This window comes from Trichosurus vulpecula, chromosome 5, assembly GCF_011100635.1.
Source record: "Trichosurus vulpecula isolate mTriVul1 chromosome 5, mTriVul1.pri, whole genome shotgun sequence".
Taxonomy (NCBI): Eukaryota; Metazoa; Chordata; class Mammalia; order Diprotodontia; family Phalangeridae; genus Trichosurus; species Trichosurus vulpecula.
In genome coordinates this window covers 265,820,658-265,835,156 of record NC_050577.1, presented here as the reverse complement: position 1 = coordinate 265,835,156, position 14,499 = coordinate 265,820,658, and positions in this window count along the sequence as shown.

Sequence of the window (14,499 nt, the reverse complement as noted above, 5' to 3'; positions counted from 1 at the left end):
GGGAAAAAGCAGAGATGCAGATAATCTTTTTCATAATAAATTTATTTATTTTTAGTTTTCAACATTCACTTCCATAAGATTTTGAGTTTTAAGTTTTCTCCCCCTTCTTCTCCTCCCCCCTCCCCAAGACAGCAAGCAATCTGACATAGGCTCCACTTATGCATTCATATTAAACATTTTCACATAAGTCATGATGTAAAGAAGAATTAGAATTAACCAGAGGAACCATGAGAAAGAAGAAAATAAACAAAACAACAAAAGAAAAGGAGAGCAAAAGTGTGCTTCCAATATGTGGATAATTTTACCCGGATAGATGGCTGGAACTGTTTCTATCTTTGTATCATACCCAGTGCTTTCTTAGCAAGCTGTTAAACTGTATCATGATTGCTAAATGTTTGTTGAATAAATGAATCCTCTGTAAATGTGGATACTCCTTCTCTTAGTGTTGAAAGCAACAAGTCAATCTCCTCCCACTCTCCTTCTCCAAACACACCCACTCACTCTGCCTGTTTGACGCCAGGCCTCACTCAGGCCAGGACTGGAACGAAATGAGACATTCTAGGTAACCAAGAAGCTACGTCTATCTCCTTAGAGCCTTAATGCCCTGGGCCAATTGAGTCTTGAGGACAGTTTCATTGACTTTTTGGGAAAAATACTAGTCTATGTGACCTTTGATTTTTACTGCCATAGGTCCGAACCAGATGTTGCTCCTATTATATCTGTCAATCTGTATGCTGTAATCTAGTTAATATGCCGTATTTTGCATTCTCTTTGTTTTTGCTGTGTGAATGGTTAGATGGATATCTTTTGATCAGTTATGGTCTCGTTAAAGTGACTTTGTGTTCCTAGGATCTGTGACATTGCTAGGGAGCTTTTAATCTCACCACTCAACTGAATCTGCTTTCTCATAAGAACAAGAGCCATTCCCCAATGACATGTCTTCAAAGGATCAGAATAGACAGTTTTTGAATGAAATTACAAATCACTTTCCATAACCACCTGTGAACTAGTTTAAGTATTAGTTTCATTCTATACAGAGGCTCAGGGACATTAAGTAACTTATGGTCACGGTCACAGCAGTCTGCAAGCAGCTGAGACTCCATTATGCCAGATTCTAGTTTCCTTTCTCTAAGCGTACATCAGCAGACTAGAGTAATGGTAACTAATTTGGGATTAATGATTTATTTATTCATGAAGTATACTAATCTACAGGAAAATGAGTTAACTCTGTCTTGAAATGGAAGAGATCTTAGGCATCATACAGTCTCCTAGAGGGGTGCCCACACTAATGAACCCTTGAAATAGTCTCCTAATACCATATGGAATATTGTCCTCATTCTTCAGGTAAGGAAACAAAGACCCAGGGAAATTAAGTTTGTTTTAGTTAACACAGAGTGATCTGAAATTGGAGTGAAAAGAGCCAGTGTTCCTGGTAGTTCATAAACCACAAGTCATCAAGGGTCCAGAAAGGGTTTCCATAGTTTGAAGTATTTTGAATTATAGAAAATGAAGTAAAAATAGTACTTGTTATATGTTTTGTACTTGTAAACAGGGGTGGTCAGGAGGACAAGCACCTTTGGTGTGAGGGCTTGCCAAGACCTTTTCAGGGTTGCTTGTCCACCTGATTCACTCAATTCTCACCTGTGGCTCCAAGAAGCTGTGACATGCATGGTGGCCACACATGAGACAGGGTAAACTGTCTCAGCCACACCAAACCAGGATGAAGATGACTGAGAAGTCTCAAACCTGTTGGTGAGTTCGGGGAATGTCTACCCCAAGCATGCGAAGACTTCCCCTGCCTGAATGGGCAGATGAGAACAATATGTTCCAATGACCATGAAGACTGCTGAAGCAGGTGCTGTGGAGCTCTTAGACCTTGGTCAGATATTGAAGATGCTATGGTCATCCACTGTATCCGGGGCTATGGCCAGTTGTCTTGACTTTTGTCCTGTCATTGAACTTTGATGACTCAGGAAGAGAGTGAGGCTGGTAACTTTATGCAACTCTGCCTCACTTAAATCCAATTCATAGGCAAGTCAAGACACCACTAAGTGACATCATTGATCCTTTTTGAAAATGAAAGAAAAACAACTTGCAAACAAAGAACAATGTTTATTTATCACGCCCATATTTTTATTATGTTATCAGCATGCTTTTATGTTAACTAAGGTTATTTTGTATTTTATTTATTGGAAAAATGAAAATTTTGTCCTCAATTTAGAGGGGAAAAATAGATCATTCTATGAAAAAGAGACTAATATACCTTTCAGGGGTGTTTAATCTTGGCTGAGAAATTTTCATGTAGTTTTATATTCCTCAGTATATATTTTTGTGTGCAGTCTAATTTTTTTATATTTTTTATTTAAATTTATTTATTTAACATATTTGGTTTTCAGCATTGATTTTCACAACAATTTGAATTACAAATTTTCTCCCCTTTTCTCCCCTCCCCCCCACTCCAAGATGGCATATATTCTGGTTGCCCTGTTCCCCAGTCAGCCCTCCCCTCTATCACCCCCCTCCCCTCTCATCCCCCTTTCCCTTCCTTTCTTGTAGGGCAAGATAAATTTCTACGCCCCATTGCCTGTGTATCTTATTTTTCAGTTGCATGCAAAAACTTTTTTTTTGAACATCTGTTTTTAAAACTTTGAGTTCCAAATTCTTTCCCCTCTTCCCTTCCCACCCACCCTCCCTAAGAAGTCGAGCACTTCAACCTAGGCCACGCATGTATCATTATGTATAACCCTTCCACAATACTCATGTTGTGAAAGGCTAACTACATTTTGCTCCTTCCCAACCCATCCCGCTTTATTGAATTTTCTCCCTTTCCAAAGTGTTTGTTTTGATTACCTCCACCCCCATCTGCCCTCCCCTCCATCATCCCCCCCTTTTTATTTTTTTTTTATCTTCCTCCCTCTTCTTTCCTGTGGGGTAAGATACCCAACTGAGTATGTATGGTATTCCCTCCTCAGGCCAAATCTGATGAGAGCAAGGTTCACTCATTCCCCCCTCACCTGCCCTCTCCCCTCCTCCCACAGAACTGCTTCCTCTTGCCACCTTTATGCGAGATAATCCACCCCATTCTATCTCTCCCTATCTCCCTCTCTCAGTATGTTGCTCTCTCATCCCTTAATTTCATTTTATTTCTTTTAGATATCTTCCCTTCATCTTCAACTCACCCTGTGTCTGCTCTCTCTCTTTTACATATATATAATATATATATATATACATATACACATACATATATATACAAAAACACACATATATATATACACATACATGCACATGCATACATATACACATAGATACATACATACATACACATTCACTTATATATATACATAAACATATATATATGCATATTCCCTTCAACTACCCTAATACTGAGGTCTCATGAATCATACACATCATCTTTCCATGTAGGAATGTAAACAAAACAGTTCAACTTTAGTAAGTCCCTTGCAATTTCCGTTTCTTGATTACCTTTTCATGCTTCTCTTGATTCTTGTGTTTGAAAGTTAAATTTTCTATTCAGTTCTGGTCTTTTCACTGAGAAAGCTTGAAAGTCCTCTATTTTATTGAAAATCCATATTTTGCCTTGGAACATGATACTCAGTTTTGCTGGGTAGGTGATTCTAGGTTTTAATCCTAGCTCCATTGACCTCCGGAATATCGCATTCCAAGCCCTTCGATCTCTTAATGTAGAAGCTGCCAGATCTTGGGTTATTCTGATTGGGTTTCCACAATACTCAAATTGTTTCTTTCTGGCTGCTTGCAATATTTCCTCCTTGATCTGGGAGCTCTGGAATTTGGCAACAATATTCCTAGGAGATTTCTTTTTGGGATCTATTTGAGGAGGTGATCGATGGATTCTTTCAATCTCTATTTTGCCCTGTGGCTCTAGAATATCAGGGCAGTTCTCCTTGATAATTTCTTGAAAGATGGTATCTAGGCTCTTTTTTTGATCATGGCTTTCAGGTAGTCCAATAATTTTTAAATTATCTCTCCTGGATCTATTTTCCAGGTCAGTGGTTTTTCCAAGGAGGTATTTCACATTGTCTTCCATTTTTTCATTCCTCTGGTTCTGTTTTATAATATCCTGATTTCTCATAAAGTCACTAGCTTCCACTTGCTCCAATCTAATTTTTAAAGTAGTATTTTCTTCAGTGGTCTTTTGGACCTCCTTTTCCATTTGGCTAATTCTGCCTTTCAAGGCATTCTTCTCCTCATTGGCTTTTTGGAGCTCTTTTGCCATTTGAGTTAGTCTGTTTTTTAAGGTGTTGTTTTCTTCAGTGTATTTTTCAGTATTTTTTTGGGTCTCCTTTAGCAAGTCATTGACTTGTTTTTCATGGTTTTCTCGCATCCTTCTCATTTCTCTTCCCAATTTTTCCTCTACTTCTCTAACTTGCTTTTCCAAATCCTTTTTTAGCTCTTCCATGGCCTGGGACCAGTTCCTGTTTTTCTTGGAGGTTTCTGTTGTAGGCTCTTTGACTTTATTAATTTCTTCTGTCTGTATGTTTTGGTCTTCTTTGTCAGCAAAAAAAGAATGCAAAGTCTGAGACTGAATCTGGGTGCGTTTTCGCTGCCTGACCATATTCCCAGCCAACTAACTTGACCCTTGAGTTTTTCAGTGGGGTATGACTGCTTGTAGATTACAGAGTTCTATGTTCCACGTTTGGGGGGGAGGTGCCAGCTCTGCCACACCGGCACTGCTCCTTCCCCAAGAACCCCCAACCCAAACTGGGCTTAGATCTTCAGCTGTGCACTCCTGCTCTGATCCGCCACTTAATTCCTCCCACCAGGTGGGCCTGGAGCCGGAAGTAACAACAGCTGTAGCTGCCCCACCTCCGCTGCCCCTGGGGCTGGAAGCCGAACCGCGAACTCCTTCCACTCCTGCAGCTTTTCCCACTAACCTTCTCAGCAATCTTTGGTGTTTGTGGGTTGAGAAGTCTCGTAACTGCCGCAGCTCACTGAATCAGGGCGCTAGGGCCCTCTCCGCCCGGCTTCTGGTCTGGATGGTCCACGCCGCTCAGGCTGGGCTCTGCTCCACTCCGTTTCCAGCTCCCAGCTCCCAGCTCCCAGCTCCGAGCTCCGCGTGGGATAGACCTCACTCAGAGACCATCCAGGCTGTCCTGGGCTGGAGCCCTGCTTCCCTCTGCTGTTTTGTGGGTTCTGCCATTCTAGAATTGGTTCAGAGCCATTTTTTATAAGTTTTTGGAGGGTCTCGGTAGGGAGCTCACACTATTCCCTGCTTACCAGCCGCCATCTTGGCTCCGCCCCCCTGTGCAGTCTAATTTTTAAGGAATTGTTTTCTTTGGTGAGCTTTTGTACCTCCTTTTCCATTTGACCAATTCTACTTTTTAAGGAGTTGTTTTTTTTTTCAGTGATTTTTTTGTGCATCTTTTTCCATTCTTTGTGCTTCCTGTACCAAGCTGTTGAGTTTTTTCATGATTCTCTTGCATCACTCATTTCTTTTCCCAATTTTTCCACTACCTCCCTTATTTTATTTTTAAAATTCTTTTTGAGTTCTTCCAGTAAATCTTTTTTTTTCTTTTTTTTGGGGAGCGGGGGTGGGGGAGAGACCAATTCACATTTTTCTTTGGAGCTGTGCATATAGCCGTTTTGATACTGTTATCCTCTTCTGAATTTGTGTTTTGATGTTTCCTGTCACCATAATAACTTTCCATGGTCAGGTTCTTTTTTTGTTGCTCATTTTACCAGCCCATTTCTTGACTTTCAACTTTATGTTAAAGTTGGGCTCTGCTCTTAGGATGGAACGGGCACTGTCACAAGCTTCAGGTTTTTTCTGCTGCTGTTTTCAGAGCTAGTTCTGGGAGTCTATAAGTTTTCAATTCTTCCAAAGTGGTATGAACTAAGGAGAGGTACAGTCACTGCTATCCTGACCTGTGCTATGGCCTATGAATGACCTTAAGCTTTCTTTTCTATCCTGGAACTCTGACCAGGGTCCCCGTTCCCTTGTGGCTTTGAGCTCTAGTGTACTAATGCCCCTTCTTGACCTGGGACTGTACCCATTCCAGCATCCCACATCTCTGTATAGGCAATGCAACAGAGTCCTGCACCTAGTGCCAGCAAAGGGTCCAATCATCTTTCTGGCCAATTGTCCCACCCCCTTATGATCTGAGGGCTGAGAGCTCTGGAAGTCACTGCCACCCATTCAGTCACCCCCAAAGCCTACAGCTGGCTTGCTAAGGCACTGCCTGTGCTAAACTACACTCTACTCTCACCCCAGTGAACAGACCTTTCCTGTTAACCTTCTAAATTGTCTTGTGCTGGAACATTGTTTCATCTTGTCCTTTTGTTGGTTCTGCTGCTCCAGAATTTGTTGAAGCATTATTTTAAAGTTGTTTGGAGGGGAATTTGGGAGAGCTCAGGTAAGTCCCTGCCTCTACTCTGCCATCTTGGCTCCACCCTCTTGTGTGTAGTCTAAACTGGAGGTTCCCAAACTTGTTTGGCCACTGCTCCCTTTTCAAAAGAAATAATAATAATTACTCAGTGCCCCACTGGGGTTAAGTTAGGTTAACCCTTATTTTTATCCAGTGGCCTCTAATTGTACCCAGGGCTACCACCGTGGCCCCCCACGCCCCCACCCTGGTTGTTCCAGTGCCCCCTAAGGGGTGGTATCGCCCAATTTGGGAACCTATGGAAACCACAAACCAATAAAAATTCACATTATTTTTCAAGTCAAGTGCTTTTTAATTTGTCCTCATATCACAATATAATGCACCAATCTTCCTTCTATAGGAAAGTAGGAGGTAATCTACAATATCTCTGGCAAAAGTGATCCTTAGACCAAAAAATATATTTAAGGGTATATATTGTTGTTCAGTTGTGTCCAATTCTTTGTGATCCTGTGGACCATAGCACACCAGGCCCTTTTATCCTCCACTATCTCTTGAAGTCTATCCAAGTTTATGTTCATTGCTTCCATGACACTTTTTAGATATCTCATCTGCTGTCCCCTTCTCCTTTTGCCTTCAATCTCTCTCAACATTAGAGCATTTTCCAAATAATACTATTTTCTTATTATGTGGACAAATTATTTAAGCTTCAGCTTCAATATTTGAACTTCCAGTGAATAGTCTGAATTTATTTAAGTGTTGACTGATTTGATCTCCTTTATGTCCAAGGGACTCTCAAAAATATTCTCCAGCACCATGGCATATCCGTAAGGGGCCATAGCCACCTGGATTCCTACCGTGAAGCTACCAAGTAACTGTTTTCTTTGAGAACATAGTTGATAGGAAAGATTACCAACAGATTCTTTCTTAGAGCAAAGAATTCTCATGGAAAAGAAATATCTATGACTTGTCATTTTTGTGTAGTGAGGCTTATCTATAATGATGAATTTTAATTATCACTCTGAAGATCAGGATGATTGTTAACTGTCTAACTAAATATCTAAGCTTTCAATGAAGCTATGGTAGGAGTAACATAACAGGGACTAAAGTCTCTACCATGTAGACTAATCTATTTTTTCTCCAAAAATGTGGTGAAATTGTCCTTGAGAATTCATTGGTCCGGTGAACTCAGGCTCTGGCTATTGTGACATGACTTCTTGTTGGCCTAAATACCAGAATCTCTCTCCCTTACGCTTAGCCAATGTTCTTATACAACCAGCGGGGAAATCCTTGCTTGCCCAAATCAACTCTCTATTCTTGCTGAATCAATTCTTTCCATACTATGGTTAATCAAACCTCCTTATTAGATGTTTATTAGTGCCTCATTTTGTTCCAGTCCTGAACTTGAATCACCATATTGGTCTGAGGCAGGCCTGGCCTGGCCTAAAATGGAAGCCATTTTATCTAAGAAAAAAATTTTTCTTCTTAATCTTCAGAGAAGGAAAAGGCCATGGATGCTTCCTTCCCCCCATCTCAGAAATTAAAACCCATCAAAATCATTTCCCATTCTTTGTTCTTTTGATTCAGTCTCTAATAATGAGGAGGCCTTTCTTCTCAATAAGGCAGCCTCTTCTATCTATCCCTTTTATTCCAACCCTTCTGAGACCACTACCCCCTTACCCCATCTTTAATCTCTATTGGTTCTTTCTTTGCTATCTAAAGACATAACCAGGTTTTCCCCATATTTAAGATTTTTTTCTTTTACCCTATCATCCTCTCAAACTCCCATACCACAGTTTGCTCAGTTATTCCCCAACTGATGACCACCCATTTTGTTTTCAGTTCTTTCCTAAAACAAAAAATGCTGCTGCAAATCCTTTTTGTACATATGAACTCTTTACCCATCTTTGATCTCTTTAGGGTTTATGCCCAATGAAAACACTGATTTTCTGAGTATAGTTCAAATTACTTTCCAGAATGGTTGGACCAATTCATAGCTCTTTCAACAATGCATTAGTATATTTGTATTCCCATAGCTCCTGTAAAATTTTTAATATCTAAACAGTAAAATCTTTCTTGTTCTTTATATATCAAAATGTTTTTACTGATGTTTAAGTATATAATAAAAAAGAAAAATTTAAAAAATATGAGTGATGATCATTTAGACTATACAAACTGTAGTATATGAATGCAATGGATATGGTATCAGAAGAAATGAAAAATATGAAGAATTCAGAAACTTGGGAAGACTTGTATGAACTGATGCATAATGAAGTAAACCAAACTAAAAGAACAACTTTTACATGAAAAATCACAATATATAAAGGAAAACAATGTAGAAGGACACTAGAGTTTTTTTTTTAGATTTTTTATTTTTAGCTTACAACACTAAGTTCCACATAATTTTGAGTTCCAGATTTTCTTCGCTCCCTCCCCCACCTCCCTCCCCAAGACGGCATGGAATCCAATATATCTTCTACGTACAACTTTGCATTGAACGTATTTACACAATAGTCAAGCTGTAAAGAAGAATTATGACCAATGGAATGAATCATGAGAAAGAAGAAACAAAACCAAAAAAAAAATTAAAAAACAAAAATAAAAGAGAAAAAGAAACAAAGGGGGAAAAAAGGTAAGCATAAAGTGTGCCTTAATCTGCATTCAGAATCCATAGTTCTTTCTCTGGATGTAGATAGCTCTCTCCATCATGAGTCCTTTGGAGTTGTCTTTGCACCTTGTATTGCTGAGAAGAACAAAGTCTGTCATGGTTAGTCATCACAGAATCCATATATCTGTGGTTGTGTATAATGTTTTCCTGGTTCTGCTCCGCTAGCTCAGCATTATATCGTGTAGATTTTCCCAGGTTATTATGAAGTCCATATCATCCCCATTTCTTAAAGCATGATAGTATTCCATTACCTTCATATACCACAACTTGTTCAGTCATTCCCCAATTGACGGACATCCCCTTGATTTCCAATTTTTTGCTACTACAAAAAGAGCTGCTATAAATATTTTTGTACATATGGGTCCTTTTCCCACTTCTGTGATCTCTTTGGGATACAACCCTAGAAGTGGTATTGCTGGGTCAAAGGGTATGAACATTTTTATAGCCATTTGGGCATAGTTCCAAATTACTCTCCAGAATGGCTGGATTAGTTCGCAACTCCACCAGCAATGTAACAATGTTCTAATTTTCTCACATCCTCTCCAGCATTTATCATTTTCCTGTTTTGTCATTTTAGCCAATCTGATAGGAGAGATGTGGTACCTAAGAGTTGTTTTGATTTGCATTTCTCTAATCAGTAGTGATTTTGAGCATTTTTTCATATGCCTATAGGTATCTTTAATTTCTTCCTCTGGAAACTGCCTGTTCATATCCTTTGACCATTTCTCAATTGGGGAACGGCTTCTATTCCTATAAATTTGGCTCAGTTCCCCGTATATTTTAGAGATGAGGCCTTTATCAGAGACGCAAGTTGTAAAGATTTTCTCCCAATTTTCTGCTTCCCTCCTAATCTTTGTTGCATTGGCTTTTTTTATACAAAAACATTTCAATTTAACATAATCAAAATTATCCATTTTGCATTTTGTAATGCTCTCTATCTCTTGTTGTGTCATGAATTCTTTTCTTTTCCATAAATCTGATAGGTAAACTATTCCTTGCTCTCCCAAATTGCTTATAGTATTGGTCTTTATTCCTAAATCATGAACCCATTTTGACTTTATTTTGGTATATGGTGTAAGATATTGGTCTATGCCCAGTTTCTGCCCTACCATTTTCCAATTTTTCCAGCAGTTTTTTGTGAAATAGTGAATTCTTAGCCCAGAAGCTAGATTCTTTGAATTTATCAAAGAATAGATTGCTATAGTCATTGACTACTGTGTCTTGGGCACCTATCCTATTCCGCTGATCCATGCCTCTGTTTCTTTGTTAGTACCAAGTAGTTTTGATGACTGCTGCTTTATAATACAGTTTAATATCTGGTATGGCTAGGCCACCTTCCCTAGCATTTCGTTTCATTAATTCCCTAGATATTCTAGACCTCTTCTTCTTCCAGATGAATTTTGTTATTATTTTATTCAGCTCAGTAAAATAATTTTTTGGTAGTTCAATTGGTATGGCACTGAATAGATAGATTAATTTAGGTAAAATTGTCATTTTTTATTATATTAGTTCAGCTTAACCATAAGCAACTGATATTTTTCCATTTATTTAGATCTGACTTTATTCACGTGAAAAGTGTTTCATAATTATGTTCATATAGGCCGTGGGTTTGTCTTGGCAGGTAGAGTCTCAAATATTTTATAGTGTCTACAGTAACTTTGAATGGAATTTCTCTTTCTATCTCTTGCTGTTGGGCTTTGTTAGTGCTGTATAGGAATGCCGAAGATTTATGTGGGTTTATTTTATATCCTGCAACTTTGCTAAAGTTGTTTATTATTTCAAGTAGTTTTTACTTGATTCTCTAAGTAAATCATCATATCATCTGCCAATAGTGATATTTTAGTTTCTTCTTCGCCTATTCTAATTCCTTCAATTTCTTTTTCTTCTCTCATGGCTACAGCTAACATGTCTAGTACCAAATTGAACAATAGGGGTGATAATGGACATCCTTGTTTCACCCCTGATCTTATTGGGAATGCATCTAGCTTATCCCCGTTACATATAATATTTGCTGATTGTTTTAGGTAGATGCTACTTATAATTTTGAAGAAGACTACGTTTATTCCTATGCTTTCTAGTGTTTTTCATAGGAATGGGTGTTGTATTTTGTCAAAAGCTTTTTCTGCATCTATTGAGATAATCATATGGCTTCTGTTAGTTTTGTTGTTGATATGATCAATTATGCTGATAGTTTTCCTAATATTGAACCAGCCTTGCATTCCTGGAATAAATCCTACCTGGTCATAGTGTATTATTCTTGTGATAAGTTGCTGCAATCTTTTTGCTAATATTTTATTTAAAATTTTTGCATCAATATTCATTAGGGAAATTGGTCTATAATTTTTTTCTATTTTGATTCTTCCTGGTTTGGGTATTAGTACTATATTTGTGTCATGAAAAGAATTTGGTAGGACTCCTTCTTCACCTATTTTCCTAAATAGTCTATAAAGTATAGGAATTAATTGGTCTTTAAATGTTTGATAGAACTCACATGTAAAACCATCTGGCCCTGGAGATTTTTTCCTAGGGAGTTCATTGATGGTTTGCTCAATTTCTGTTTCTGAGATGGGGTTATTTAGGAATTTTATTTCCTCTTCTGCTAACCTGGGCAATTTATATTTTTGTAGATATTCATCCATATCCCTAAGGTTATCAAATTTATGGGCATACAGTTGGGCAAAAAAAATTCGCAATTATTGTTTTAATTTCCTCTTCATTGGAGGTGAATTCACCCTTTTCATTTTTGATACTGGTAATGTGGTTTTCTTCTTTCTTTTTTTAAATCAAATTGACCAAAGGTTTATCAGTTTTATTGGTTTTTTCATAAAACCAGCTCTTTGTTTTATTTATTAATTCAATAGTTTTCTTGATTTTAATTTTATTAATTTCACCTTTGATTTTCAGTATTTCTAATTTGGTGACACTAGAGCTTTTGATCAATGCAGAGACCAATTTCAACTTCAGAGGAGTGAGGTGAAAAACGCCCCTTTACTCTTGGTAGAGAGGTGGGATACTCTTGGTGCCAAATGAGTCATGTCTTTTAGACATGACTGATGTGTCAGTTTTTTTTGGTTTCCAAACTTCTTTGTTAAGGAAGACATTATTTGGAAATGACAGTGATATAAAAGATAAAAAAAAAAGCATCAAAAGACTACAAAGAGAAACTACTGTCTTCAAAGTTATTAATAGTCAAATGGACAAATCCAATGATTTCATCTTCTTTTATCTTTTCAAGTATTTGACACACCCTCCTTCTGTATACTATCTCTTCCCATATTTTTGTGACACTACTCTCTCCTACTTCTTCAGTCTGACCACTTCTTTTGCTGGGCCATGTTCCATATCCTGTTCTTTAACCATAGGTGTCATACAAGGGTCTGTCCTATGTCAAGTACTGTTCTCTCTCTAGTGATCTTATCTGCTTCGATGGGCTTAATTATCATTCCTATGCCTATGACCTTCATCTATACATCCAGCCTTTATCTCTCTCCTGGCTTACAGTCCTACATGATTATCACCTCTTGGTTAATTTGAATTGGATGTCCCATTGACAGACATTTCAAACTCAATAAACTTACTGTCTTTTTCCCCAAGCACTCCTTTCTGAATTTCCCTATTTCTTTTGAAGGTAACAGCATCATTCCAGTTACCCAGGTTTGCAGCCTCAGAGTCATCCTTGGTTGCTTGCCTTCCCTTTTCAATCAGTTTCCAAGTCCTTTTTTGATTCTACTTCTATAACATCTCGTAACTACCCCCTTCTTTCTATTCAACCCCCTAGTTCAGGACTTCATCATTTCTCCTTGACTATTGATTGCAACATTCTCTTAGTTGGACTTTTGGTTTATAGTCTCTTCCCTCCAATTCATCCTCTATACACCTATTAATTCATAAGGGACCATGTCATTTCTCAAGAACCTTTAATATCTCCTTATTGCCTTTCAGATAAAATTAAGACTCCTCAGCTTAGCACGTATAGTACGAGTCTAAGGCCTTTTTTCACATTACCCTTCATGCATTGTTTCAGTTAAATTCGACTACTTACTGATAACCAGACTTAGCCTTCTACATGCCCTGAATACTTCTGAGTCCTAGTTTTCTTCAGGGCTCAACCCAGATGTCACCTTTTATAAGCCCTCTTTCCTATCTTTAACTTTCTCTCCTTCATAAGTCATTATGTATATCCTTATGTGTTTACAAGTTTCATGAGCTCAGCAGGGACTTTTTGTTGTTGTTGCATCATCAGGACTTGGAACAATTTCTCACACATAGTAGGCACATAATAAATGCTTAATGGATTAGATGGATGGCCTGTCCTCTCATTTGTAGTTACCCAAACAAAAAGCCTCAACCTTCAAGAAGATCCTCTTTGACTCACTGCTTAAATAGATAGCTAAGGATGGATGTTCAATCTCTTTTTTAAAGGCATCCTCAGCACCTATTATGTGCCAAGCACAGGGCTCAAGGCTGGGAGATACAACAAAAAGAAGGAACTGTTCCTTCCCTCCTAAACCTTGAATTCTCATTGGGAAGAGGGCAAACCTGGGGACTGGTGGTCAGGAGGAGCACTTTGGTCTGAAACATACAAGGACAGTGATTGTGACCACGGGGGAATAGATTGACATGCCCCATCCAGGAACAATGGCACAACAGATTTGATCTTGAGTGGGGTAGAAGAAATACCAAATACTACAGGCTTTCCTAAAAAGATTAGGGGGTAAAGAAAGGTTACTTATTGTTACCACCATTATTTAACTGTTTTAGAAATGCTACCTGAAGCAGTAACACCAGAAAAAGGAATTTAGGGAATATGCAGAAGCAAAGAGAAAACACAGAAACAAAATCATCACTACTTGTAGACAATATGATGGTTTTACTTAGAGAACCCTAGAGATTCAATCACAAATTAATTGCAAATAGTATCTTTAATAAAGTAGTGCATATGAAAAAATCCACCAAAATCAATAGCCTTTCTGTTTATTACTTACAAAACCCAGTAGGCAGAGAAAAAATAAAATTTAAAATAAGTACATGATATATAAAATATTCTATCTGTTAGTCCATCAACCAAGACAGCCCCAAGACTTATATAAAAAGCCAGCTAACTAGCATTTATTAAGTGCCTACTATGTGCCAGGAACATAACAGTATACAAACATCCATATATACAATGATAGGATAAATTGAAGGTATTCTCAGAGGGAAGGCATGCAAATTAAGGATGGGGAAGGCTTCTTTCATAAGATGAGACTAAGGAAGCCAGGGAAACCAGGAGGTAAAGATGAGGAGGGACAAGGTTCTAGGCATGGGAGATGGCCAGTGAAAAATTGTCAAAGGCATTTCAGTGTATTCTCTTGTCTAACAATCCTGAGTAAAGAGCATCCCATCACAGTGAGTGAGTGATCTTTGAATTGGAACCGTGAACGGAGAATTACCAAAAGAGCAGGCTGGTTTTCTTTTCTTTTCTTTTTTTTT